Source organism: Chroicocephalus ridibundus, unplaced genomic scaffold, assembly GCF_963924245.1.
Source record: "Chroicocephalus ridibundus unplaced genomic scaffold, bChrRid1.1 SCAFFOLD_37, whole genome shotgun sequence".
Taxonomy (NCBI): domain Eukaryota; kingdom Metazoa; phylum Chordata; class Aves; order Charadriiformes; family Laridae; genus Chroicocephalus; species Chroicocephalus ridibundus.
The window spans coordinates 606738-630246 of NW_026961439.1; positions in this window are offsets into that span (position 1 = coordinate 606738).

The window sequence follows — 23509 nt, forward strand, 5'->3', positions numbered from 1 at the left end:
CTGGCTCTTTGGGCGTGGGACCAATCTCCAGACATATGGCCATTTTTGTGCCTGGCGCGGAGCCAAGTGGGAAAGGGTGGTTTTGAGGCTGAAGGCAGCAGGAAAGCCTGCAGGCCCCAGGTCTGTGAGGCTACGCAAGCGGTTCCCACAGAGCTTTAGAACAAGGCATAGTTTTCCCTGCTGGCTCTTTGGGCGTGGGACCAATCTCCAGACATATGGCCATTTTTGTGCCTGGCGCGGGGCCAAGTGGGAAAGGGTGGTTTTGAGGCGAAGGCAGCAGGTAAGCCTGCAGGCCCCAGGTCTGTGGCGCTACGCAAGCGGTTCCCAAAGAGCTTTAGAGCAAGGCATATTTATCCCTGCTGGCTCTTTGGGCGTGGGACCAGTCTCCAGATATATGGACATTTTTGTGCCGGCGTGGCGCCAAGTGGGAAAGGGTGGTTTTGAGGCTTAAGACGCAGGAAAGCCTGCAGCCCCCAGGTCTGTGGGGCTATGCAACCGGTTCCCAAAGAGCTTTAGAACAAGGCATAATTTTCCCTGATGGCTCTTTGGGCGTGTGACCAATCTCTAGACATATGGCCATTTTTGGGCCTGGCGCGGTGCCAAGTGGGAAAGGGTGATTTTGACGCTGTAGGCAGCAAGAAAGCCTGCAGGCCCCAGGTCTGTGGGGCTATGCAAGCAGTTCCCAAAGAGCTTTAGAACAAGGCATAGTTTTCCCTGCTGGCTCTTTGGGCGTGGGACCAATCTCCAGACATATGGCCATTTTTGTGCCTGGCGCGGAGCCAAGTGGGAAAGGGTGGTTTTGAGGCTGAAGGCAGCAGGTAAGCCTGCAGGCCCCAGGTCTGTGGGGCTACGCAAGCGGTTCCCAAAGAGCTTTAGAGCGAGGCATAATTTTCCCTTCTGGCTCTTTGGGCGTGGGACCAGTCTCCAGACATATGGCCATTTTTGTGCGAGGCGCGGCGCCAAGTCGGAAAGGGTGGTTTTGAGACTGAAGGCAGCAAGAAAGCCTGCAGCCCCCAGGTCTGTGGGGCTATGCAAGCGGTTCCCAAAGAGCTTTAGAACAAGGCATAGTTTTCCCTGCTGGCTCTTTGGGCGTGGGACCAATCTCCAGACATATGGCCATTTTTGTGCCTGGCGCGGAGCCAAGTGGGAAAGGGTGGTTTTGAGGCTGAAGGCAGCAGGAAAGCCTGCAGGCCCCAGGTCTGTGAGGCTACGCAAGCGGTTCCCACAGAGCTTTAGAACAAGGCATAGTTTTCCCTGCTGGCTCTTTGGGCGTGGGACAAATCTCCAGACATATGGCCATTATTGTGCCTGGCGCGGCGCCCAGTGGGAAAGGGTGGTTTTGAGGGTTAAGGCAGCAGGAAAGCCTGTAGGCCCCAGGTCTATGGGGCTACGCAAGCGGTTCCCAAAGAGCTTTAGAACAAGGCATAATTTTCCCTGCTGGCTCTTTGGGCGTGGGACCAATCTCTAGACATATGGCCATTTTTTTGGCCTGGCGCGGCGCCAAGTGGGAAAGGGTGATTTTGAGGCTGAAGGCAGCAGGAAAGCCTGCAGGCCCCAGGTCTGTGGGGCTATGCAAGCAGTTCCAAAAGAGCTTTAGAACAAGGCATAGTTTTCCCTGCTGGCTCTTTGGGCGTGGGACCAATCTCCAGACATATGGCCATTTTTGTGCCTGGCGCGGGGCCAAGTGGGAAAGGGTGATTTTGACGCTGTAGGCAGCAAGAAAGCCTGCAGGCCCCAGGTCTGTGGGGCTATGCAAGCAGTTCCCAAAGAGCTTTAGAACAAGGCATAGTTTTCCCTGCTGGCTCTTTGGGCGGGGGACCAATCTCCAGACATATGGCCATTTTTGTGCCTGGCGCGGCGCCAAGTGGGAAAGGGTGGTTTTGAGGCTGTAGGCAGCAGGAAAGCCTGCAGCCCCTACGTCTGTGGGGCTACGCAAGCGGTTCCCAAAGAGCTTTAGAACAAGGCATAGTTTTCCCTGCTGGCTCTTTGGGCGTGGGACCAATCTCCAGACATATGGCCATTTTTGTGCCGGCGCGGCGCCAAGTGGGAAAGGGTGGTTTTGAGGCTGAAGGCAGCAGGTAAGCCTGCAGGCCCCAGGTCTGTGGGGCTACGCAAGCGGTTCCCAAAGAGCTTTAGAGCGAGGCATAATTTTCCCTGCTGGCTCTTTGGGCGTGGGACCAATCTCCAGACATATGGCCTTTTTTTGCGAGGCGCGGTACCAAGTGGGAAAGGGTGGTTTTGAGGCTTAAGGCGCAGGAAACCCTGCAGCCCCCAGGTCTGTGGGGCTACGCAAGCGGTTCCCAAAGAGCTTTAAAACAAGGCATAATTTTCCCTGCTGGCTCTTTGGGCGTGGGACCAATCTCCAGACATATGGCCATTTTTGTGCCTGGCGCGGCGCCAAGTGGGAAAGGGTGGTTTTGAGGCTTAAGACGCAGGAAAGCCTGCAGCCCCCAGGTCTGTGAGGCTACGCAAGCGGTTCCCAAAGAGCTTTAGAGCAAGGCATAGTTTTCCCTGCTGGCTCTTTGGGCGTGGGACCAATCTCCAGACATATGGCCATTTTTGGGCCTGGCGCGGCGCCAAGTGGGAAAGGGTGTTTTTCAGGCTGAAGGCAGCAGGAAAGCCTGCAGGCCTCAGGTCTGTGGGGTTATGCAAGCGGTTCCCAAAGAGCTTTAGAACAAGGCATAATTTTCCCTGCTGGCTCTTTGGGCATGGGACCAATCTCCAGACATATGGCCATTTTTGGGCCTGGCGCGGCGCCAAGTGGGAAAGGGTGGTTTTGAGGCTGAAGGCATCAGGAAAGCCTGCAGCCCCCAGGTCTGTGGGGCTACGCAAGCAGTTCCCAAAGAGCTTTAGAACAAGGCATAATTTTCCCTGCTGGCTCTTTGGGCATGGGACCAATCTCCAGACATATGGCATTTTTGTGCCTGGCGCTGCGCCAAGTGGGAAAGGGTGGTTTTGAGGCTGAAGGCAGCAGGTAAGCCTGCAGGCCCCAGGTCTATGGGGCTACGCAAGCGGTTCCCAAAGAGCTTTAGAGCAAGGCATAATTTTCCCTGCTGGCTCTTTGGGCGTGGGACCAATCTCCAGACATATGGCCATTTTTGGGCCTGGCGCGGCGCCAAGTGGGAAAGGGTGGTTTTGAGGCTTAAGACGCAGGAAAGCCTGCAGCCCCCAGGTCTGTGGGGCTACGCAAGCGGTTCCCAAAGAGCTTTAGAACAAGGCATAATTTTCCCTGATGGCTCTTTGGGCGTGTGACCAATCTCTAGACATATGGCCATTTTTGGGCCTGGCGCGGTGCCAAGTGGGAAAGGGTGATTTTGAGGCTGAAGGCAGCAGGTAAGCCTGCAGGCCCCAGGTCTGTGGGGCTACGCAAGCGGTTCCCAAAGAGCTTTAGAGCGAGGCATAATTTTCCCTGCTGGCTCTTTGGGCGTGGGACCAGTCTCCAGACATATGGCCATTTTTGTGCGAGGCGCGGTACCAAGTGGGAAAGGGTGGTTTTGAGACTGAAGGCAGCAAGAAAGCCTGCAACCCCCAGGTCTGTTGGGCTATGCAAGCGGTTCCCAAAGAGCTTTAGAACAAGGCGTAGTTTTCCCTGCTGGCTCTTTGGGCGTGGGAACAATCTCCAGACATATGGCCATTTTTGGGCCTGGCGCGGTGCCAAGTGGGAAAGGGTGATTTTGACGCTGTAGGCAGCAAGAAAGCCTGCAGGCCCCAGGTCTGTGGGGCTATGCAAGCAGTTCCCAAAGAGCTTTAGAACAAGGCATAGTTTTCCCTGCTGGCTCTTTGGGCGGGGGACCAATCTCCAGACATATGGCCATTTTTGTGCCTGGCGCGGCGCCAAGTGGGAAAGGGTGGTTTTGAGGCTGTAGGCAGCAGGAAAGCCTGCAGCCCCTACGTCTGTGGGGCTACGCAAGCGGTTCCCAAAGAGCTTTAGAACAAGGCATAGTTTTCCCTGCTGGCTCTTTGGGCGTGGGACCAATCTCCAGACATATGGCCATTTTTGTGCGAGGCGCGGCGCCAAGTCGGAAAGGGTGGTTTTGAGACTGAAGGCAGCAAGAAAGCCTGCAGCCCCCAGGTCTGTGGGGCTATGCAAGCGGTTCCCAAAGAGCTTTAGAACAAGGCATAGTTTTCCCTGCTGGCTCTTTGGGCGTGGGACCAATCTCCAGACATATGGCCATTTTTGTGCCTGGCGCGGAGCCAAGTGGGAAAGGGTGGTTTTGAGGCTGAAGGCAGCAGGAAAGCCTGCAGGCCCCAGGTCTGTGAGGCTACGCAAGCGGTTCCCACAGAGCTTTAGAACAAGGCATAGTTTTCCCTGCTGGCTCTTTGGGCGTGGGACAAATCTCCAGACATATGGCCATTATTGTGCCTGGCGCGGCGCCCAGTGGGAAAGGGTGGTTTTGAGGGTTAAGGCAGCAGGAAAGCCTGTAGGCCCCAGGTCTATGGGGCTACGCAAGCGGTTCCCAAAGAGCTTTAGAACAAGGCATAATTTTCCCTGCTGGCTCTTTGGGCGTGGGACCAATCTCTAGACATATGGCCATTTTTTTGGCCTGGCGCGGCGCCAAGTGGGAAAGGGTGATTTTGAGGCTGAAGGCAGCAGGAAAGCCTGCAGGCCCCAGGTCTGTGGGGCTATGCAAGCAGTTCCAAAAGAGCTTTAGAACAAGGCATAGTTTTCCCTGCTGGCTCTTTGGGCGTGGGACCAATCTCCAGACATATGGCCATTTTTGTGCCTGGCGCGGGGCCAAGTGGGAAAGGGTGGTTTTGAGGCTGAAGGCAGCAGGTAAGCCTGCAGGCCCCAGGTCTGTGGCGCTACGCAAGCGGTTCCAAAAGAGCTTTAGAGCAAGGCATATTTATCCCTGCTGGCTCTTTGGGCGTGGGACCAGTCTCCAGATATATGGACATTTTTGTGCCGGCGCGGCGCCAAGTGGGAAAGGGTGGTTTTGAGGCTGAAGGCAGCAGGTAAGCCTGCAGGCCCCAGGTCTGTGGGGCTACGCAAGCGGTTCCCAAAGAGCTTTAGAGCAAGGCATAATTTTCCCTGCTGGCTCTTTGGGCGTGGGACCAATCTCCAGACATATGGCCTTTTTTTGCGAGGCGCGGTACCAAGTGGGAAAGGGTGGTTTTGAGGCTTAAGGCGCAGGAAACCCTGCAGCCCCCAGGTCTGTGGGGCTACGCAAGCGGTTCCCAAAGAGCTTTAAAACAAGGCATAATTTTCCCTGCTGGCTCTTTGGGCGTGGGACCAATCTCCAGACATATGGCCATTTTTGTGCCTGGCGCGGCGCCAAGTGGGAAAGGGTGGTTTTGAGGCTTAAGACGCAGGAAAGCCTGCAGCCCCCAGGTCTGTGAGGCTACGCAAGCGGTTCCCAAAGAGCTTTAGAGCAAGGCATAGTTTTCCCTGCTGGCTCTTTGGGCGTGGGACCAATCTCCAGACATATGGCCATTTTTGGGCCTGGCGCGGCGCCAAGTGGGAAAGGGTGTTTTTCAGGCTGAAGGCAGCAGGAAAGCCTGCAGGCCTCAGGTCTGTGGGGTTATGCAAGCGGTTCCCAAAGAGCTTTAGAACAAGGCATAATTTTCCCTGCTGGCTCTTTGGGCATGGGACCAATCTCCAGACATATGGCCATTTTTGGGCCTGGCGCGGCGCCAAGTGGGAAAGGGTGGTTTTGAGGCTGAAGGCATCAGGAAAGCCTGCAGCCCCCAGGTCTGTGGGGCTACGCAAGCAGTTCCCAAAGAGCTTTAGAACAAGGCATAATTTTCCCTGCTGGCTCTTTGGGCATGGGACCAATCTCCAGACATATGGCATTTTTGTGCCTGGCGCTGCGCCAAGTGGGAAAGGGTGGTTTTGAGGCTGAAGGCAGCAGGTAAGCCTGCAGGCCCCAGGTCTATGGGGCTACGCAAGCGGTTCCCAAAGAGCTTTAGAGCAAGGCATAATTTTCCCTGCTGGCTCTTTGGGCGTGGGACCAATCTCCAGACATATGGCCATTTTTGGGCCTGGCGCGGCGCCAAGTGGGAAAGGGTGGTTTTGAGGCTTAAGACGCAGGAAAGCCTGCAGCCCCCAGGTCTGTGGGGCTACGCAAGCGGTTCCCAAAGAGCTTTAGAACAAGGCATAATTTTCCCTGATGGCTCTTTGGGCGTGTGACCAATCTCTAGACATATGGCCATTTTTGGGCCTGGCGCGGTGCCAAGTGGGAAAGGGTGATTTTGAGGCTGAAGGCAGCAGGTAAGCCTGCAGGCCCCAGGTCTGTGGGGCTACGCAAGCGGTTCCCAAAGAGCTTTAGAGCGAGGCATAATTTTCCCTGCTGGCTCTTTGGGCGTGGGACCAGTCTCCAGACATATGGCCATTTTTGTGCGAGGCGCGGTACCAAGTGGGAAAGGGTGGTTTTGAGACTGAAGGCAGCAAGAAAGCCTGCAACCCCCAGGTCTGTTGGGCTATGCAAGCGGTTCCCAAAGAGCTTTAGAGCAAGGCGTAGTTTTCCCTGCTGGCTCTTTGGGCGTGGGAACAATCTCCAGACATATGGCCATTTTTGTGCCTGGCGCGGAGCCAAGTGGGAAAGGGTGGTTTTGAGGCTGAAGGCAGCAGGAAAGCCTGCAGGGCCCAGGTCTGTGAGGCTACGCAAGCGGTTCCCAAAGAGCTTTAGAACAAGGCATAGTTTTCCCTGCTGGCTCTTTGGGCGTGGGACAAATCTCCAGATATATGGCCATTATTGTGCCTGACGCGGCGCCCAGTGGGAAAGGGTGGTTTTGAGGGTTAAGGCAGCAGGAAAGCCTGCAGGCCCCAGGTCTATGGGGCTACGCAAGCGGTTCCCAAAGAGCTTTAGAACAAGGCATAATTTTCCCTGCTGGCTCTTTGGGCGTGGGACCAATCTCCAGACATATGGCCATTTTTTTGCCGGCGCGGCGCCAAGTGGGAAAGGGTGGTTTTGAGGCTGTAGGCAGCAGGAAAGCCTGCAGCCCCCACGTCTGTGGGGCTACGCAAGCGGTTCCCAAAGAGCTTTAGAGCAAGGCATAATTTTCCCTGCTGGCTCTTTGGGCGTGGGACCAATCTCCAGACATATGGCCATTTTTGTGCCTTGCGCGTCGCCAAGTGGGAAAGGGTGGTTTTGAGGCTTAAGACGCAGGAAAGCCTGCAGCCCCCAGGTCTGTGGGGCTATGCAAGCGGTTCCCAAAGAGCTTTAGAATAAGGCATAATTTTCCCTGCTGGCTCTTTGGGCGTGGGACCAATCTCCAGACATATGGCCATTTTTTTGGCCTGGCGCGGCGCCAAGTGGGAAAGGGTGATTTTGAGGCTGAAGGCAGCAGGAAAGCCTGCAGGCCCCAGGTCTGTGGGGCTATGCAAGCAGTTCCAAAAGAGCTTTAGAACAAGGCATAGTTTTCCCTGCTGGCTCTTTGGGCGTGGGACAAATCTCCAGACATATGGCCATTTTTGTGCCTGGCGCGTCGCCCAGTGGGAAAGGGTGGTTTTGAGGCTGAAGGCAGCAGGAAAGCCTACAGGCCTCAGGTCTGTGGGGTTATGCAAGCGGTTCCCAAAGAGCTTTAGAACAAGGCATAGTTTTCCCTGCTGGCTCTTTGGGCGTGGGACCAATCTCCAGACATATGGCCATTTTTGTGCCTGGCGCGGCGCCAAGTGGGAAAGGGTGGTTTTGAGGCTGTAGGCAGCAGGAAAGCCTGCAGCCCCCAGGTCTGTGGGGCTACGCAAGCGGTTCCCAAAGAGCTTTAGAACAAGGCATAGTTTTCCCTGCTGGCTCTTTGGGCGTGGGACCAATCTCCAGACATATGGCCATTTTTGTGCCGGCGCGGCGCCAAGTGGGAAAGGGTGGTTTTGAGGCTGAAGGCAGCAGGTAAGCCTGCAGGCCCCAGGTCTGTGGGGCTATGCAAGTGGTTCCCAAAGAGCTTTAGACCGAGGCATAATTTTCCCTGCTGGCTCTTTGGGCGTGGGACCGGTCTCCAGACATATGGCCATTTTTGTGCGAGGCGCGGTACCAAGTGGGAAAGGGTGGTTTTGAGACTGAAGGCAGCAAGAAAGCCTGCAGCCCCCAGGTCTGTGGGGCTATGTAAGCGGTTCCCAAAGAGCTTTAGAACAAGGCATAGTTTTCCCTGCTGGCTCTTTGGGCGTGGGACCAATCCCCAGACATATGGCCATTTTTGTGCCTGGCGCGGAGCCAAGTGGGAAAGGGTGGTTTTGAGGCTGAAGGCAGCAGGAAAGCATGCAGGCCCCAGGTCTGTGAGGCTACGCAAGCGGTTCCCAAAGAGCTTTAGAACAAGGCATAGTTTTCCCTGCTGGCTCTTTGGGCGTGGGACAAATCTCCAGACATATGGCCATTATTGTGCCTGGCGCGGCGCACAGTGGGAAAGGGTGGTTTTGAGGGTTAAGGCAGCAGGAAAGCCTGCAGGCCCCAGGTCTATGGGGCTACGCAAGCGGTTCCCAAAGAGCTTTAGAACAAGGCATAATTTTCCCTGCTGGCTCTTTGGGCGTGGGACCAATCTCCAGACATATGGCCATTTTTTTGCCGGCGCGGCGCCCAGTGGGAAAGGGTGGTTTTGAGGCTGTAGGCAGCAGGAAAGCCTGCAGCCCCCACGTCTGTGGGGCTACGCAAGCGGTTCCCAAAGAGCTTTAGAGCAAGGCATAATTTTCCCTGCTGGCTCTTTGGGCGTGGGACCAATCTCCAGACATATGGCCATTTTTGTGCCTGGCGCGGCGCCAAGTGGGAAAGGGTGGTTTTGAGGCTTAAGACGCAGGAAAGCCTGCAGCCCCCAGGTCTGTGGGGCTATGCAAGCGGTTCCCAAAGAGCTTTAGAATAAGGCATAATTTTCCCTGCTGGCTCTTTGGGCGTGGGACCAATCTCCAGACATATGGCCATTTTTTTGGCCTGGCGCGGCGCCAAGTGGGAAAGGGTGATTTTGAGGCTGAAGGCAGCAGGAAAGCCTGCAGGCCCCAGGTCTGTGGGGCTATGCAAGCAGTTCCAAAAGAGCTTTAGAACAAGGCATAGTTTTCCCTGCTGGCTCTTTGGGCGTGGGACCAATCTCCAGACATATGGCCATTTTTGTGCCTGGCGCGGGGCCAAGTGGGAAAGGGTGGTTTTGAGGCTTAAGGCGCAGGAAAGCATGCAGCCCCCAGGTCTATGGGGCTACGCAAGCGGTTCCCAAAGAGCTTTAGAGCAAGGCGTAGTTTTCCCTGCTGGCTCTTTGGGCGTGGGACCAATCCCCAGACATATGGCCATTTTTGTGCGAGGCGCGGTACCAAGTGGGAAAGGGTGGTTTTGAGGCTGAAGGCAGCAGGTAAGCCTGCAGGCCCCAGGTCTGTGGGGCTACGCAAGCGGTTCCCAAAGAGCTTTAGAGCAAGGCATATTTATCCCTGCTGGCTCTTTGGGCATGGGACCAGTCTCCAGATATATGGCCATTTTTGTGCCGGCGCGGCGCCAAGTGGGAAAGGGTGGTTTTGAGGCTGAAGGCGCAGGAAACCCTGCAGCCCCCAGGTCTGTGGGGCTACGCAAGCGGTTCCCAAAGAGCTTTAGAGCAAGGCATAATTTTCCCTGCTGGCTCTTTGGGCGTGGGACCAATCTCCAGACATATGGCCTTTTTTTGCGAGGCGCGGTACCAAGTGGGAAAGGGTGGTTTTGAGGCTTAAGGCGCAGGAAACCCTGCAGCCCCCAGGTCTGTGGGGCTACGCAAGCGGTTCCCAAAGAGCTTTAGAGCAAGGCATAATTTTCCCTGCTGGCTCTTTGGGCGTGGGACCAATCTCCAGACATATGGCCATTTTTGGGCCTGGCGCGGGGCCAAATGGGAAAGGGTGGTTTTGAGGCTGAAGGCAGCAGGAAAGCCTGCAGGCCCCAGGTCTGTGAGGCTACGCAAGCGGTTCCCAAAGAGCTTTAGAGCAAGGCATAGTTTTCCCTGCTGGCTCTTTGGGCGTGGGACCAATCTCCAGACATATGGCCATTTTTTTGCCGGCGCGGCGCCCAGTGGGAAAGGGTGGTTTTGAGGCTGTAGGCAGCAGGAAAGCCTGCAGCCCCCACGTCTGTGGGGCTACGCAAGCGGTTCCCAAAGAGCTTTAGAGCAAGGCATAATTTTCCCTGCTGGCTCTTTGGGCGTGGGACCAATCTCCAGACATATGGCCATTTTTGTGCCTGGCGCGGCGCCAAGTGGGAAAGGGTGGTTTTGAGGCTTAAGACGCAGGAAAGCCTGCAGCCCCCAGGTCTGTGGGGCTATGCAAGCGGTTCCCAAAGAGCTTTAGAATAAGGCATAATTTTCCCTGCTGGCTCTTTGGGCGTGGGACCAATCTCCAGACATATGGCCATTTTTTTGGCCTGGCGCGGCGCCAAGTGGGAAAGGGTGATTTTGAGGCTGAAGGCAGCAGGAAAGCCTGCAGGCCCCAGGTCTGTGGGGCTATGCAAGCAGTTCCAAAAGAGCTTTAGAACAAGGCATAGTTTTCCCTGCTGGCTCTTTGGGCGTGGGACCAATCTCCAGACATATGGCCATTTTTGTGCCTGGCGCGGGGCCAAGTGGGAAAGGGTGGTTTTGAGGCTTAAGGTGCAGGAAAGCATGCAGCCCCCAGGTCTATGGGGCTACGCAAGCGGTTCCCAAAGAGCTTTAGAGCAAGGCGTAGTTTTCCCTGCTGGCTCTTTGGGCGTGGGACCAATCCCCAGACATATGGCCATTTTTGTGCGAGGCGCGGTACCAAGTGGGAAAGGGTGGTTTTGAGGCTGAAGGCAGCAGGTAAGCCTGCAGGCCCCAGGTCTGTGGGGCTACGCAAGCGGTTCCCAAAGAGCTTTAGAGCAAGGCATATTTATCCCTGCTGGCTCTTTGGGCATGGGACCAGTCTCCAGATATATGGCCATTTTTGTGCCGGCGCGGCGCCAAGTGGGAAAGGGTGGTTTTGAGGCTGAAGGCGCAGGAAACCCTGCAGCCCCCAGGTCTGTGGGGCTACGCAAGCGTTTCCCAAAGAGCTTTAGAACAAGGCATAGTTTTCCCTGCTGGCTCTTTGGGCGTGGGACCAATCCCCAGACATATGGCCATTTTTGTGCGAGGCGCGGCGCCAAGTGGGAATGGGTGGTTTTGAGGCTTAAGACGCAGGAAAGCCTGCAGGCCCCAGGTCTGTGAGGCTACGCAAGCGGTTCCCAAAGAGCTTTAGAACAAGGCATAATTTTCCCTGCTGGCTCCCTGGGCATGGGACCAATCTCCAGACATATGGCCATTTTTGGGCCTGGCGCGGCGCCAAGTGGGAAAGGGTGGTTTTGAGGCTGAAGGCAGCAGGTAAGCCTGCAGCCCCCAGGTCTGTGGGGCTACGCAAGCGGTTCCCAAAGAGCTTTAGAGCAAGGCATAATTTTCCCTGCTGGCTCTTTGGGCGTGGGACCAATCTCCAGACATATGGCCTTTTTTTGCGAGGCGCGGTACCAAGTGGGAAAGGGTGGTTTTGAGGCTTAAGGCGCAGGAAAGCCTGCAGCCCCCAGGTCTGTGGGGCTACGCAAGCGGTTCCCAAAGAGCTTTAGAGCAAGGCATAGTTTTCCCTGCTGGCTCTTTGGGCGTGGGACCAATCTCCAGACATATGGCCATTTTTGGGCCTGGCGCGGCGCCAAGTGGGAAAGGGTGTTTTTCAGGCTGAAGGCAGCAGGAAAGCCTGCAGGCCTCAGGTCTGTGGGGTTATGCAAGCGGTTCCCAAAGAGCTTTAGAACAAGGCATAATTTTCCCTGCTGGCTCTTTGGGCATGGGACCAATCTCCAGACATATGGCCATTTTTGTGCCTGGCGCGGCGCCAAGTGGGAAAGGGTGGTTTTGAGGCTGAAGGCAGCAGGAAAGCCTGCAGCCTCCAGGTCTGTGGGGCTACGCAAGCAGTTCCCAAAGAGCTTTAGAACAAGGCATATTTTCCCTGCTGGCTCTTTGAGCGTGGGACCAATCTCCAGACATATGGCCATTTTTGTGCCTGGCGCGGCGCCAAGTGGGAAAGGGTGGTTTTGAGACTTAAGGCGCAGAAAGCCTGCAGCACCCAGGTCTATGGGGCTACGCAAGCGGTTCCCAAAGAGCTTTAGAGCAAGGCATAGTTTTCCCTGCTGGCTCTTTGGGCGTGGGACCAATCTCCAGACATATGGCCATTTTTGGGCCTGGCGCGGCGCCAAGTGGGAAAGGGTGTTTTTCAGGCTGAAGGCAGCAGGAAAGCCTGCAGGCCTCAGGTCTGTGGGGTTATGCAAGCGGTTCACAAAGAGCTTTAGAACAAGGCATAATTTTCCCTGCTGGCTCTCTGGGCATGGGACCAATCTCCAGACATATGGCCATTTTTGGGCCTGGCGCGCCGCCAAGTGGGAAAGGGTGGTTTTGAGGCTGAAGGCATCAGGAAAGCCTGCAGCCCCCAGGTCTGTGGGGCTACGCAAGCAGTGCCCAAAGAGCTTTAGAGCAAGGCATAATTTTCACTGCTGGCTCTTTGGGCGTGGGACCAATCTCCAGACATATGGCCATTTTTGGGCCTGGCGCGGAGCCAAGTGGGAAAGGGTGGTTTTGAGGCTGAAGGCATCAGGAAAGCCTGCAGCCCCCAGGTTTGTGGGGCTACGCAAGCAGTTCCCAAAGAGCTTTAGAGCAAGGCATAATTTTCCCTGATGACTCTTTGGGCGTGGGACCAATCTCCAGACATATGGCCTTTTTTTGCGAGGCGCGGTACCAAGTGGGAAAGGGTGGTTTTGAGGCTTAAGGCGCAGGAAACCCTGCAGCCCCCAGGTCTGTGGGGCTACGCAAGCGGTTCCCAAAGAGCTTTAGAGCAAGGCATAATTTTCTCTGCTGGCTCTTTGGGCGTGGGACCAATCTCCAGACATATGGCCATTTTTGGGCCTGGCGCGGCGCCAAGTGGGAAAGGGTGTTTTTGAGGCTGAAGGCAGCAGGAAAGCCTGCAGGCCCCAGGTCTGTGAGGCTACGCAAGCGGTTCCCAAAGAGCTTTAGAGCAAGGCATAGTTTTCCCTGCTGGCTCTTTGGGCGTGGGACCAATCTCCAGACATATGGCCATTTTTGGGCCTGGCGCGGCGCCAAGTGGGAAAGGGTGTTTTTCAGGCTGAAGGCAGCAGGAAAGCCTGCAGGCCTCAGGTCTGTGGGGTTATGCAAGCGGTTCCCAAAGAGCTTTAGAACAAGGCATAATTTTCCCTGCTGGCTCTTTGGGCATGGGACCAATCTCCAGACATATGGCCATTTTTGTGCCTGGCGCGGCGCCAAGTGGGAAAGGGTGGTTTTGAGACTTAAGGCGCAGAAAGCCTGCAGCACCCAGGTCTATGGGGCTACGCAAGCGGTTCCCAAAGAGCTTTAGAGCAAGGCATAGTTTTCCCTGCTGGCTCTTTGGGCGTGGGACCAATCTCCAGACATATGGCCATTTTTGGGCCTGGCGCGGCGCCAAGTGGGAAAGGGTGTTTTTCAGGCTGAAGGCAGCAGGAAAGCCTGCAGGCCTCAGGTCTGTGGGGTTATGCAAGCGGTTCCCAAAGAGCTTTAGAACAAGGCATAATTTTCCCTGCTGGCTCTCTGGGCATGGGACCAATCTCCAGACATATGGCCATTTTTGGGCCTGTCGCGGCGCCAAGTGGGAAAGGGTGGTTTTGAGGCTGAAGGCATCAGGAAAGCCTGCAGCCCCCAGGTCTGTGGGGCTACGCAAGCAGTGCCCAAAGAGCTTTAGAGCAAGGCATAATTTTCACTGCTGGCTCTTTGGGCGTGGGACCAATCTCCAGACATATGGCCATTTTTGTGCCTGGCGCGGAGCCAAGTGGGAAAGGGTGGTTTTGAGGCTGAAGGCATCAGGAAAGCCTGCAGCCCCCAGGTCTGTGGGGCTACGCAAGCAGTTCCCAAAGAGCTTTAGAGCAAGGCATAATTTTCCCTGATGACTCTTTGGGCGTGGGACTGATCTCCATATATATGGCCATTTTTGGGCCTGGCGCGGCGCCAAGTGGGAAAGGGTGGTTTTGAGGCTGAAGGCAGCAGGAAAGCCTGCAGCCCCCAGGTCTGTGGGGCTACGCAAGCGGTTCCCAAAGAGCTTTAGAACAAGGCATAGTTTTCCCTGCTGGCTCTTTGGGCGTGGGACCAATCTCCAGACATATGGCCATTTTTGTGCCGGCGCGGCGCCAACTGGGAAAGGGTGGTTTTGAGGCTGAAGGCAGCAGGTAAGCCTGCAGCCCCCAGGTCTGTGGGGCTACGCAAGCGGTTCCCAAAGAGCTTTAGAGCGAGGCATAATTTTCCCTGCTGGCTCTTTGGGCGTGGGACCAGTCTCCAGACATATGGCCATTTTTGTGCGAGGCGCGGTACCAAGTGGGAAAGGGTGGTTTTGAGGCTGAAGGCAGCAAGAAAGCCTGCAACCCCCAGGTCTGTTGGGCTATGCAAGCGGTTCCCAAAGAGCTTTAGAACAAGGCGTAGTTTTCCCTGCTGGCTCTTTGGGCGTGGGACCAATCTCCAGACATATGGCCATTTTTGTGCCTGGCGCGGAGCCAAGTGGGAAAGGGTGGTTTTGAGGCTGAAGGCAGCAGGAAAGCCTGCAGGGCCCAGGTCTGTGAGGCTACGCAAGCGGTTCCCAAAGAGCTTTAGAACAAGGCATAGTTTTCCCTGCTGGCTCTTTGGGCGTGGGACAAATCTCCAGATATATGGCCATTATTGTGCCTGACGCGGCGCCCAGTGGGAAAGGGTGGTTTTGAGGGTTAAGGCAGCAGGAAAGCCTGCAGGCCCCAGGTCTATGGGGCTACGCAAGCGGTTCCCAAAGAGCTTTAGAACAAGGCATAATTTTCCCTGCTGGCTCTTTGGGCGTGGGACCAATCTCCAGACATATGGCCATTTTTTTGCCGGCGCGGCGCCAAGTGGGAAAGGGTGGTTTTGAGGCTGTAGGCAGCAGGAAAGCCTGCAGCCCCCACGTCTGTGGGGCTACACAAGCGGTTCCCAAAGAGCTTTAGAGCAAGGCATAATTTTCCCTGCTGGCTCTTTGGGCGTGGGACCAATCTCCAGACATATGGCCATTTTTGTGCCTTGCGCGTCGCCAAGTGGGAAAGGGTGGTTTTGAGGCTTAAGACGCAGGAAAGCCTGCAGCCCCCAGGTCTGTGGGGCTATGCAAGCGGTTCCCAAAGAGCTTTAGAATAAGGCATAATTTTCCCTGCTGGCTCTTTGGGCGTGGGACCAATCTCCAGACATATGGCCATTTTTTTGGCCTGGCGCGGCGCCAAGTGGGAAAGGGTGATTTTGAGGCTGAACGCAGCAGGAAAGCCTGCAGGCCCCAGGTCTGTGGGGCTATGCAAGCAGTTCCAAAAGAGCTTTAGAACAAGGCATAGTTTTCCCTGCTGGCTCTTTGGGCGTGGGACAAATCTCCAGACATATGGCCATTTTTGTGCCTGGCGCGTCGCCCAGTGGGAAAGGGTGGTTTTGAGGCTGAAGGCAGCAGGAAAGCCTACAGGCCTCAGGTCTGTGGGGTTATGCAAGCGGTTCCCAAAGAGCTTTAGAACAAGGCATAGTTTTCCCTGCTGGCTCTTTGGGCGTGGGACCAATCTCCAGACATATGGCCATTTTTGTGCCTGGCGCGGCGCCAAGTGGGAAAGGGTGGTTTTGAGGCTGTAGGCAGCAGGAAAGCCTGCAGCCCCCAGGTCTGTGGGGCTACGCAAGCGGTTCCCAAAGAGCTTTAGAACAAGGCATAGTTTTCCCTGCTGGCTCTTTGGGCGTGGGACCAATCTCCAGACATATGGCCATTTTTGTGCCGGCGCGGCGCCAAGTGGGAAAGGGTGGTTTTGAGGCTGAAGGCAGCAGGTAAGCCTGCAGGCCCCAGGTCTGTGGGGCTACGCAAGTGGTTCCCAAAGAGCTTTAGACCGAGGCATAATTTTCCCTGCTGGCTCTTTGGGCGTGGGACCAATCTCCAGACATATGGCCATTTTTGTGCGAGGCGCGGTACCAAGTGGGAAAGGGTGGTTTTGAGACTGAAGGCAGCAGGAAAGCCTGCAGCCCCCAGGTCTGTGGGGCTATGCAAGCGGTTCCCAAAGAGCTTTAGAACAAGGCATAGTTTTCCCTGCTGGCTCTTTGGGCGTGGGACCAATCCCCAGACATATGGCCATTTTTGTGCCTGGCGCGGAGCCAAGTGGGAAAGGGTGGTTTTGAGGCTGAAGGCAGCAGGAAAGCCTGCAGGCCCCAGGTCTGTGAGGCTACGCAAGCGGTTCCCAAAGAGCTTTAGAACAAGGCATAGTTTTCCCTGCTGGCTCTTTGGGCGTGGGACAAATCTCCAGACATATGGCCATTATTGTGCCTGGCGCGGCGCACAGTGGGAAAGGGTGGTTTTGAGGGTTAAGGCAGCAGGAAAGCCTGCAGGCCCCAGGTCTATGGGGCTACGCAAGCGGTTCCCAAAGAGCTTTAGAACAAGGCATAATTTTCCCTGCTGGCTCTTTGGGCGTGGGACCAATCTCCAGACATATGGCCATTTTTTTGCCGGCGCGGCGCCAAGTGGGAAAGGGTGGTTTTGAGGCTGTAGGCAGCAGGAAAGCCTGCAGCCCCCACGTCTGTGGGGCTACGCAAGCGGTTCCCAAAGAGCTTTAGAGCAAGGCATAATTTTCCCTGCTGGCTCTTTGGGCGTGGGACCAATCTCCAGACATATGGCCATTTTTGTGCCTGGCGCGGCGCCAAGTGGGAAAGGGTGGTTTTGAGGCTTAAGACGCAGGAAAGCCTGCAGCCCCCAGGTCTGTGGGGCTATGCAAGCGGTTCCCAAAGAGCTTTAGAATAAGGCATAATTTTCCCTGCTGGCTCTTTGGGCGTGGGACCAATCTCCAGACATATGGCCATTTTTTTGGCCTGGCGCGGCGCCAAGTGGGAAAGGGTGATTTTGAGGCTGAAGGCAGCAGGAAAGCCTGCAGGCCCCAGGTCTGTGGGGCTATGCGAGCAGTTCCAAAAGAGCTTTAGAACAAGGCATAGTTTTCCCTGCTGGCTCTTTGGGCGTGGGACCAATCTCCAGACATATGGCCATTTTTGTGCCTGGCGCGGGGCCAAGTGGGAAAGGGTGGTTTTGAGGCTTAAGGCGCAGGAAAGCATGCAGCCCCCAGGTCTATGGGGCTACGCAAGCGTTTCCCAAAGAGCTTTAGAGCAAGGCGTAGTTTTCCCTGCTGGCTCTTTGGGCGTGGGACCAATCCCCAGACATATGGCCATTTTTGTGCGAGGCGCGGTACCAAGTGGGAAAGGGTGGTTTTGAGGCTGAAGGCAGCAGGTAAGCCTGCAGGCCCCAGGTCTGTGGGGCTACGCAAGCGGTTCCCAAAGAGCTTTAGAGCAAGGCATATTTATCCCTGCTGGCTCTTTGGGCGTGGGACCAGTCTCCAGATATATGGCCATTTTTGTGCCGGCGCGGCGCCAAGTGGGAAAGGGTGGTTTTGAGGCTGAAGGCGCAGGAAACCCTGCAGCCCCCAGGTCTGTGGGGCTACGCAAGCGTTTCCCAAAGAGCTTTAGAACAAGGCATAGTTTTCCCTGCTGGCTCTTTGGGCGTGGGACCAATCCCCAGACATATGGCCATTTTTGTGCCTGGCGCGGGGCCAAGTGGGAAAGGGTGGTTTTGAGGCTTAAGGCGCAGGAAAGCATGCAGCCCCCAGGTCTATGGGGCTACGCAAGCGTTTCCCAAAGAGCTTTAGAGCAAGGCGTAGTTTTCCCTGCTGGCTCTTTGGGCGTGGGACCAATCCCCAGATATATGGCCATTTTTGTGCGAGGCGCGGTACCAAGTGGGAAAGGGTGGTTTTGAGGCTGAAGGCAGCAGGTAAGCCTGCAGGCCCCAGGTCTGTGGGGCTACGCAAGCGGTTCCCAAAGAGCTTTAGAGCAAGGCATATTTATCCCTGCTGGCTCTTTGGGCGTGGGACCAGTCTCCAGATATATGGCCATTTTTGTGCCGGCGCGGCGCCAAGTGGGAAAGGGTGGTTTTGAGGCTGAAGGCGCAGGAAACCCTGCAGCCCCCAGGTCTGTGGGGCTACGCAAGCGTTTCCCAAAGAGCTTTAGAACAAGGCATAGTTTTCCCTGCTGGCTCTTTGGGCGTGGGACCAATCCCCAGACATATGGCCATTTTTGTGCGAGGCGCGGCGCCAAGTGGGAATGGGTGGTTTTGAGGCTGAAGGCAGCAGGTAAGCCTGCAGGCCCCAGGTCTGTGGGGCTACGCAAGTGGTTCCCAAAGAGCTTTAGACCGAGGCATAATTTTCCCTGCTGGCTCTTTGGGCGTGGGACCAGTCTCCAGACATATGGCCATTTTTGTGCGAGGCGCGGTACCAAGTGGGAAAGGGTGGTTTTGAGACTGAAGGCAGCAAGAAAGCCTGCAGCCCCCAGGTCTGTGGGGCTATGCAAGCGGTTCCCAAAGAGCTTTAGAACAAGGCATAGTTTTCCCTGCTGGCTCTTTGGGCGTGGGACCAATCCCCAGACATATGGCCATTTTTGTGCCTGGCGCGGAGCCAAGTGGGAAAGGGTGGTTTTGAGGCTGAAGGCAGCAGGAAAGCCTGCAGGCCCAAGGTCTGTGAGGCTACGCAAGCGGTTCCCAAAGAGCTTTAGAACAAGGCATAGTTTTCCCTGCTGGCTCTTTGGGCGTGGGACAAATCTCCAGACATATGGCCATTATTGTGCCTGGCGCGGCGCACAGTGGGAAAGGGTGGTTTTGAGGGTTAAGGCAGCAGGAAAGCCTGCAGGCCCCAGGTCTATGGGGCTACGCAAGCGGTTCCCAAAGAGCTTTAGAACAAGGCATAATTTTCCCTGCTGGCTCTTTGGGCGTGGGACCAATCTCCAGACATATGGCCATTTTTTTGCCGGCGCGGCGCCAAGTGGGAAAGGGTGGTTTTGAGGCTGTAGGCAGCAGGAAAGCCTGCAGCCCCCACGTCTGTGGGGCTACGCAAGCGGTTCCCAAAGAGCTTTAGAGCAAGGCATAATTTTCCCTGCTGGCTCTTTGGGCCTGGGACCAATCTCCAGACATATGGCCATTTTTGTGCCTGGCGCGGCGCCAAGTGGGAAAGGGTGGTTTTGAGGCTTAAGACGCAGGAAAGCCTGCAGCCCCCAGGTCTGTGGGGCTATGCAAGCGGTTCCCAAAGAGCTTTAGAATAAGGCATAATTTTCCCTGCTGGCTCTTTGGGCGTGGGACCAATCTCTAGACATATGGCCATTTTTTTGGCCTGGCGCGGCGCCAAGTGGGAAAGGGTGATTTTGAGGCTGAAGGCAGCAGGAAAGCCTGCAGGCCCCAGGTCTGTGGGGCTATGCAAGCAGTTCCAAAAGAGCTTTAGAACAAGGCATAGTTTTCCCTGCTGGCTCTTTGGGCGTGGGACCAATCTCCAGACATATGGCCATTTTTGTGCCTGGCGCGGGGCCAAGTGGGAAAGGGTGGTTTTGAGGCTTAAGGCGCAGGAAAGCATGCAGCCCCCAGGTCTATGGGGCTACGCAAGCGGTTCCCAAAGAGCTTTAGAGCAAGGCGTAGTTTTCCCTGCTGGCTCTTTGGGCGTGGGACCAATCCCCAGATATATGGCCATTTTTGTGCGAGGCGCGGTACCAAGTGGGAAAGGGTGGTTTTGAGGCTGAAGGCAGCAGGTAAGCCTGCAGGCCCCAGGTCTGTGGGGCTACGCAAGCGGTTCCCAAAGAGCTTTAGAGCAAGGCATATTTATCCCTGCTGGCTCTTTGGGCGTGGGACCAGTCTCCAGATATATGGCCATTTTTGTGCCGGCGCGGCGCCAAGTGGGAAAGGGTGGTTTTGAGGCTGAAGGCGCAGGAAACCCTGCAGCCCCCAGGTCTGTGGGGCTACGCAAGCGTTTCCCAAAGAGCTTTAGAACAAGGCATAGTTTTCCCTGCTGGCTCTTTGGGCGTGGGACCAATCCCCAGACATATGGCCATTTTTGTGCCTGGCGCGGGGCCAAGTGGGAAAGGGTGGTTTTGAGGCTTAAGGCGCAGGAAAGCATGCAGCCCCCAGGTCTATGGGGCTACGCAAGCGTTTCCCAAAGAGCTTTAGAGCAAGGCGTAGTTTTCCCTGCTGGCTCTTTGGGCGTGGGACCAATCCCCAGATATATGGCCATTTTTGTGCGAGGCGCGGTACCAAGTGGGAAAGGGTGGTTTTGAGGCTGAAGGCAGCAGGTAAGCCTGCAGGCCCCAGGTCTGTGGGGCTACGCAAGCGGTTCCCAAAGAGCTTTAGAGCAAGGCATATTTATCCCTGCTGGCTCTTTGGGCGTGGGACCAGTCTCCAGATATATGGCCATTTTTGTGCCGGCGCGGCGCCAAGTGGGAAAGGGTGGTTTTGAGGCTGAAGGCGCAGGAAACCCTGCAGCCCCCAGGTCTGTGGGGCTACGCAAGCGTTTCCCAAAGAGCTTTAGAACAAGGCATAGTTTTCCCTGCTGGCTCTTTGGGCGTGGGACCAATCCCCAGACATATGGCCATTTTTGTGCGAGGCGCGGCGCCAAGTGGGAATGGGTGGTTTTGAGGCTGAAGGCAGCAGGTAAGCCTGCAGCCCCCAGGTCTGTGGGGCTACGCAAGTGGTTCCCAAAGAGCTTTAGACCGAGGCATAATTTTCCCTGCTGGCTCTTTGGGCGTGGGACCAGTCTCCAGACATATGGCCATTTTTGTGCGAGGCGCGGTACCAAGTGGGAAAGGGTGGTTTTGAGACTGAAGGCAGCAAGAAAGCCTGCAGCCCCCAGGTCTGTGGGGCTATGCAAGCGGTTCCCAAAGAGCTTTAGAACAAGGCATAGTTTTCCCTGCTGGCTCTTTGGGCGTGGGACCAATCCCCAGACATATGGCCATTTTTGTGCCTGGCGCGGAGCCAAGTGGGAAAGGGTGGTTTTGAGGCTGAAGGCAGCAGGAAAGCCTGCAGGCCCAAGGTCTGTGAGGCTACGCAAGCGGTTCCCAAAGAGCTTTAGAACAAGGCATAGTTTTCCCTGCTGGCTCTTTGGGCGTGGGACAAATCTCCAGACATATGGCCATTATTGTGCCTGGCGCGGCGCACAGTGGGAAAGGGTGGTTTTGAGGGTTAAGGCAGCAGGAAAGCCTGCAGGCCCCAGGTCTATGGGGCTACGCAAGCGGTTCCCAAAGAGCTTTAGAACAAGGCATAATTTTCCCTGCTGGCTCTTTGGGCGTGGGACCAATCTCCAGACATATGGCCATTTTTTTGCCGGCGCGGCGCCAAGTGGGAAAGGGTGGTTTTGAGGCTGTAGGCAGCAGGAAAGCCTGCAGCCCCCACGTCTGTGGGGCTACGCAAGCGGTTCCCAAAGAGCTTTAGAGCAAGGCATAATTTTCCCTGCTGGCTCTTTGGGCCTGGGACCAATCTCCAGACATATGGCCATTTTTGTGCCTGGCGCGGCGCCAAGTGGGAAAGGGTGGTTTTGAGGCTTAAGACGCAGGAAAGCCTGCAGCCCCCAGGTCTGTGGGGCTATGCAAGCGGTTCCCAAAGAGCTTTAGAATAAGGCATAATTTTCCCTGCTGGCTCTTTGGGCGTGGGACCAATCTCTAGACATATGGCCATTTTTTTGGCCTGGCGCGGCGCCAAGTGGGAAAGGGTGATTTTGAGGCTGAAGGCAGCAGGAAAGCCTGCAGGCCCCAGGTCTGTGGGGCTATGCAAGCAGTTCCAAAAGAGCTTTAGAACAAGGCATAGTTTTCCCTGCTGGCTCTTTGGGCGTGGGACCAATCTCCAGACATATGGCCATTTTTGTGCCTGGCGCGGGGCCAAGTGGGAAAGGGTGGTTTTGAGGCTTAAGGCGCAGGAAAGCATGCAGCCCCCAGGTCTATGGGGCTACGCAAGCGGTTCCCAAAGAGCTTTAGAGCAAGGCGTAGTTTTCCCTGCTGGCTCTTTGGGCGTGGGACCAATCCCCAGATATATGGCCATTTTTGTGCGAGGCGCGGTACCAAGTGGGAAAGGGTGGTTTTGAGGCTGAAGGCAGCAGGTAAGCCTGCAGGCCCCAGGTCTGTGGGGCTACGCAAGCGGTTCCCAAAGAGCTTTAGAGCAAGGCATATTTATCCCTGCTGGCTCTTTGGGCGTGGGACCAGTCTCCAGATATATGGCCATTTTTGTGCCGGCGCGGCGCCAAGTGGGAAAGGGTGGTTTTGAGGCTGAAGGCGCAGGAAACCCTGCAGGCCCCAGGTCTGTGGGGCTACGCAAGCGTTTCCCAAAGAGCTTTAGAACAAGGCATAGTTTTCCCTGCTGGCTCTTTGGGCGTGGGACCAATCCCCAGACATATGGCCATTTTTGTGCGAGGCGCGGCGCCAAGTGGGAATGGGTGGTTTTGAGGCTTAAGACGCAGGAAAGCCTGCAGGCCCCAGGTCTGTGAGGCTACGCAAGCGGTTCCCAAAGAGCTTTAGAACAAGGCATAGTTTTCCCTGCTGGCTCCCTGGGCATGGGACCAATCTCCAGACATATGGCCATTTTTGGGCCTGGCGCGGCGCCAAGTGGGAAAGGGTGGTTTTGAGGCTGAAGGCAGCAGGTAAGCCTGCAGCCCCCAGGTCTGTGGGGCTACGCAAGCGGTTCCCAAAGAGCTTTAGAGCAAGGCATAATTTTCCCTGCTGGCTCTTTGGGCGTGGGACCAATCTCCAGACATATGGCCTTTTTTTGCGAGGCGCGGTACCAAGTGGGAAAGGGTGGTTTTGAGGCTTAAGGCGCAGGAAACCCTGCAGCCCCCAGGTCTGTGGGGCTACGCAAGCGGTTCCCAAAGAGCTTTAGAGCAAGGCATAATTTTCCCTGCTGGCTCTTTGGGCGTGTGACCAATCTCCAGACATATGGCCATTTTTGGGCCTGGCGCGGGGCCAAGTGGGAAAGGGTGGTTTTGAGGCTGAAGGCAGCAGGAAAGCCTGCAGGCCCCAGGTCTGTGAGGCTACGCAAGCGGTTCACAAAGAGCTTTAGAACAAGGCATAATTTTCCCTGCTGGCTCTCTGGGCATGGGACCAATCTCCAGACATATGGCCATTTTTGGGCCTGGCGCGCCGCCAAGTGGGAAAGGGTGGTTTTGAGGCTGAAGGCATCAGGAAAGCCTGCAGCCCCCAGGTCTGTGGGGCTACGCAAGCAGTGCCCAAAGAGCTTTAGAGCAAGGCATAATTTTCACTGCTGGCTCTTTGGGCGTGGGACCAATCTCCAGACATATGGCCATTTTTGGGCCTGGCGCGGAGCCAAGTGGGAAAGGGTGGTTTTGAGGCTGAAGGCAGCAGGAAAGCCTGCAGCCCCCAGGTCTGTGGGGCTACGCAAGCAGTTCCCAAAGAGCTTTAGAGCAAGGCATAATTTTCCCTGATGACTCTTTGGGCGTGGGACTGATCTCCAGATATATGGCCATTTTTGGGCCTGGCGCGGCGCCAAGTGGGAAAGGGTGGTTTTGAGGCTGAAGGCAGCAGGAAAGCCTGCAGGCCTCAGGTCTGTGGGGTTATGCAAGCGGTTCCCAAAGAGCTTTAGAACAAGGCATAGTTTTCCCTGCTGGCTCTTTGGGCGTGGGACCAATCTCCAGACATATGGCCTTTTTTGTGCCTGGCGCGGCGCCAAGTGGGAAAGGGTGGTTTTGAGGCTTAAGACGCAGGAAAGCCTGCAGCCCCCAGGTCTGTGGGGCTATGCAAGCGGTTCCCAAAGAGCTTTAGAACAAGGCAT